We start from the raw sequence: 5,412 nt of genomic DNA on the forward strand, positions 1-5,412 counted from the left end.
ATTGAAAATAGTAGCACCATTATTGCATGTTAATTCTACATTATTAAAGAGGTTAAGTAATTCTTAAACCTTAAGAGGTTATGTTTTACGAACAATATTTGTTTAAATAATTTGTATGTAATAAAAAAGACAAATTTTTATTTTATGTTATAATTAATTCTAACAAAAAATAGTTATTTATAATTATTTAACTTTTTAATTATTTTTAACAATAACAAATAGATGGCGAACTAAATGTAGATAATTTGTGAGGGTCACAAATAGATGGCGAATAAAATGATATTTATTTTTAAGGGTTACAAATAGATGGTGAACTGAATGTAGATAAATTATGAGGGTCACAAATAGATGGCAGGCCACTAAGCTGGGAGCTGAAAATAACCAGACTATTAAGTTATTGCTTAGTCCAGGCCATATTAAATAGTCTATGAGTGAACTGCCGTAAGCTGAACTATCTATATCATCTTTGCGTCATAGTAATGACGTGTGATAAGCCAATAGAAGGGCCAAAGCAAGAAGGCTTGAATGGGGGGAAGGGAGAACTGTTTCCTGTGTATTTCAGCCAACCGGAGCTTCTTAAGCAAGAGGGCGGTTCCTCTCTTGCCTAGGGGGTCATGCAGAATACGGCTGATTTTGTCAACGAGAAGGAGTACTTTTTATGTTACTCATCGATAAGAAACTTCAAAGTGTCGTGTTTTTTTGTGCACCTACCTCGAATCTATAAAGGCCGGTGAACTAGAAGCGGGACGCACAACGCAGGCAGAATTCGTAGGCAACATCCTAAAGAATTACGTTAATGAACTCTTTCGTTAATAGGTAAAGTACATTTTTTTCTCTACCTTTGCTCTATTCCACGTTTTCTGCCTGTGTGAATGCCTAAGACTCGTTCAAAAACAAGTACAATGAATAGTGACGAGATCCTAGATAAATTAAAAAGTATCGAAGCTAACTCTAATGCGCACATCAGCGTGCTAAATGATAAGCTAGATAAAAATTATAGTTTAACAAAAGAAAATGGAAAAAAAAATTATTCAAATTGAAAACTGGCAAGCGCAAATAAAAGTTACAATTGACGGGATAGAAAATATTATCCAAGAAATCCCTGGAATAAAATTTAGATTGGACAATTTTGACGAAGAAATTACTGGCCTTCGAAAAGATTTTATAACCAAAATTGACCACAACCGTATGCTCATTGATAATCTAGATATTACAATGAGAAGAAATAACCTAGTGATAAAGGGAATAATAGACTGCGATTATGAAGAAAGGAAGACCTTAGTCAAAAAAGTAGAAGACTTGTTTACTACCTCTTTGGGAGTAAACGTCTCTGGGACTTCTAGTCAGGTGTATTGAAGAGGTCCCTTTACAGCTAATAAAAATCGAGTAATTATTTATAAAGCGGAAAGTTATGATATTAAGATAGATATACTTAGAAATAATGTTAAACTTAAAGGTAAAAATATATTTATCGAACAAGATTATACCCAAATACAATCTATGGCACGCTTTCACCTTAGGACTTTCGCCAAAACCAAAGCTCCACTAAAGTATAAGTGGATATCTACTAATTCTATTCAAATTGACAATTTTACTTATAAATACGACTACCAACAGGCCAAAATCGTAACCTGCTAAATCCCCGTTACATCATATTCTTCTTTTTTTTTCTCTCTATAAATGTGTAACTTAATTTTTCATATTATTAGGAGCATAAATGCCAATTTTTCTAATTTACTATCGCACTGTTTAGCTAATTTAGATAACGAAATTGACATCTTTGCCCTAACTGAAACATGGTTAAATAACTGTCACTCTGATCCTGTAAATGGCTATAAATTCTACGGTCAAGGACGTAAAAATAGAACCGGTGGGGTGTCGGGTTCTATGTTAAAGATAATATATAATGATGATAATATCCAAATCTACGCCATAAAAACTCAAAATATATATTTTTGTATCATTTACAGACCCCCCGACGCCCCAGTAAAAGATTTTATTGATATTCTAGAAAATTCTATTAGTAACCTACGGCCTATCAATAGCAAGAAAATCGTACTAGGAGACCTAAATATTGATCATCTTAAAAATAGTTTAGATCTAAATAAACTTTCCGACCTAATGAGTTCGTACAACCTGTCCCAAAATATCGTTCAGCCCACCAGAATCTCGGGTACTTTAATTGATGTGTGCTACTCAAATTTTTTAAATAACCCTGATACCCAAGTTATTAATAACTGGGATATAACCGACCATTTTGTGATTAAATTAACAATTCCAACTATAGACCCGATTAAAAAAGAAAAAATTATAAATAGAAATCTATCAGATAATAATATTAAAATATTTTATGAATGTCTAAAAAATATAAAATGGGACTTTGTTTATTCTCAACCTGATATTGATAAAGCATTTGATCTATTCTGTGGGAAATTTATATAACTATACAATTACTGCTTTCCCTTACTAAATATCTTCCCAAAAAACTCCCATTGTTGGTTCAATGAAAATATAAAAAAATCAATCAAATTAAAAAGTCAACTTTTTAAAATATGTAACAAATATCCTACGTTGGAAAATGAGAATCGTTACAAATCATATAGGAATAGGCTAAATAATGTAATTAGAAATGCTAGGAAAAATTACTATAAAAACAATTGTTAGAAGCACGGGATACAAAGTCACTATGGAAAAATGTTAACGAGATATTAGGCAGAAATAGAAAATCCGAGATAACATGTACTACGTCTGCTGATTGTTTTAATACCTTCTTTAGCGCGACAAGACCCTTGAACAAAACAGTAAACTACTCATATTCGTGTAGATATGTAAATAGGAATACTTCGTCTATGGCATTATGTGAACTCAACGAAATAGAGCTAAAATCCATTATTAAAAATTTAAAAACTGACTCGGCTGCAGGGTTTGACGAAATCTCCCCTAAAGTTGTAAAACAAATTGCGCATAATATTATACCCCCTCTTTTGTACTTAATTAATCTATCTATTGTGACTGGTCGTTATCCTGTTATGTTAAAAAACACGATTATAATACCAATTTATAAAAAGGGAGACACTAATGAACCCGCAAAAAGTTTTGATAAAAGTTTTTTTATTAGACTAAATAGCTATGCTAAAAAATTTAATTTAATTTCCCTAAAACAATATGGCTTCCGCGAGGACTGTGGTGTTGATTTTTGTCTTGCAAAAGTGCAAGACATCGTTGACGCTATTGACGCTAAAAAATATGTTATGGCCGTATTCTTTGATTTAATCATGATCTCCTACTACATAAACTAAAATTAATGGGTATTAGGGGCAACGCATTAAGTTGGATAAATAGTTATATATCTAATCGTACAAATCAAACCCGATATAATAATGAGCTTTCTGGTAAAAAATGTTACTTGTGGCCTACCACAAGGTTCTATACTTTCGCCTTTGCTATTCAATTTATTTTTAAATGACCTTGCCAACCTCGATAAAGATAATCAATTAACTTTGTATGCCGATGACACACTCTTTCTAGATTCACATGACAGTCTCGATACTCTTTATACACTGACAAATAACAAAATGATTGCGATAAATAACTGGTTTAAAGCCAATTTCCTAGAAGTAAATAAAGACAAAACTGTCTATATGGTCATTAAGACTATAAATAAACCACCCGGAATTAATAGCCAAGACATTATATTGGATGTTGTAATCTTAAAAAAAAACTTCTGAAGTGAAATATATCGGTGTATGGATTGACGAACATCTAACGTGGACACCACATATTAATTCAGTTGTGAAAAAAATTACGTTTAGTACATGCCTCCTAAGGAGGAATCACGAAATTTTTAGCTATAATATTATGCGTCAACTATATTTTGCACTTGTATACTCCCATCTTAACTTCTGTCTTTTTATATGGGGTAATACATCAAATCATAATATAAATAGATTGGATATAATCAAGAAAAGAGCAATAAGGATTCTAGTGAACGCTCCATACCTGGCTCACACTGAACCACTTCTTAATAATCTAGATCTCTTAACTGTCAAAGATTTATATGTCTATAATATGTTAATTTTTATTTACAAATCTATTAAGAATCCCATCTCAAATCTGTTTAATATAAACAAGGACAGAAATTATACTCTTAGAGTACAACCTCTCTTAAAAATTAACCATCCACGTACGCAAATCACGCTAAAGTCTATCTTTTACGATGGCATTAACTATTTTAACTCTATAGAAAATTCTGATTTGTCAAACCTCTCCCAATTTAAAGGAACTGTTAAAAAAACTTTTTAAGGAAAAAAATAACATTACGTATATATTGTTTAAGATATAATTGTTATAACAACTAATCCAATTCTCTAGCTATACTATTTTTTGTATAATCCCTTACTAAAGAATTCTGTCTGTGTTAAGGCTTAAAAGTCATCCAATGACTTCGCCTATATTTTCTGGAAACATACAATTGATTGAATAACTAATAAAATTATAATAATTATTATTATTATTAATCCAGGTTCAACCCCCAAGATAATAACTTTAGATATAGACTGTTCTTTGGCAAAATTTTAACTCCTAACATGGCGAATTATGCCTTTCCAAATTTTATAAAATCTTGTCCCCTTTGCAACTCGGACACGGTAGATTTTCTACACAAATACTTTACCTCTCCAACCTCTATAAATTTTTTTAACTACATAGGAAAAATAATTCGCTCCTTCGACCCAAGTAATGTAAAAATTACTGGATTCTTCACCACCAAAAATATGATTTCTTCCTTGTTAAATGTTTAATTACAATTCAGCTAAACTATCTGTATACTCCCTATCTCTCTGTAATAACACTATCGAAAATCCCATAGAATTACTAAAACAATGCTATAAAAATAAAGCCAAACAATTTCTTATTACTGAAAATTGGCAAAAAAAACTTACGCTTATAAACATATGGTAAATATCTGTGATATTGGCTTTAAACAATTAAAATAAAATATATATATTTACCTCTTTTCACTACCCTATTACACCTTAATTTATAATATCACCCTTCTCTGACTACTGATCCAAAAAATATATATTTTTAAATCTCCCCCCCCCCTTCTAACAAACTGTTAACAACTCCCTGATCCCAACTATTTTAAGTACTTTAGTGCTTTTTTACTATATTAATCATCTGAATATTATAATTTAAAAAAAAATGATCGTTTCTGTACATATGCACACTAACTGTACCACCTCAACATGAAATAAAATACTTCTTAATAAAAAATAATAAAATGATATAAATAAATATTAAAGGAAAATGAACTGAAATGAAAAATCTTTTTATTGTGTACTTAAACAATACAACTCGTATCAGCAAGTTAATACACATGGGTTGGCGGCGTTATAGCCTTACAATTGTTTG

Source organism: Leiobunum rupestre, chromosome 3, assembly GCF_980474605.1.
Source record: "Leiobunum rupestre chromosome 3, qqLeiRupe1.1.hap1, whole genome shotgun sequence".
NCBI classification, from domain to species: Eukaryota; Metazoa; Arthropoda; class Arachnida; order Opiliones; family Sclerosomatidae; genus Leiobunum; species Leiobunum rupestre.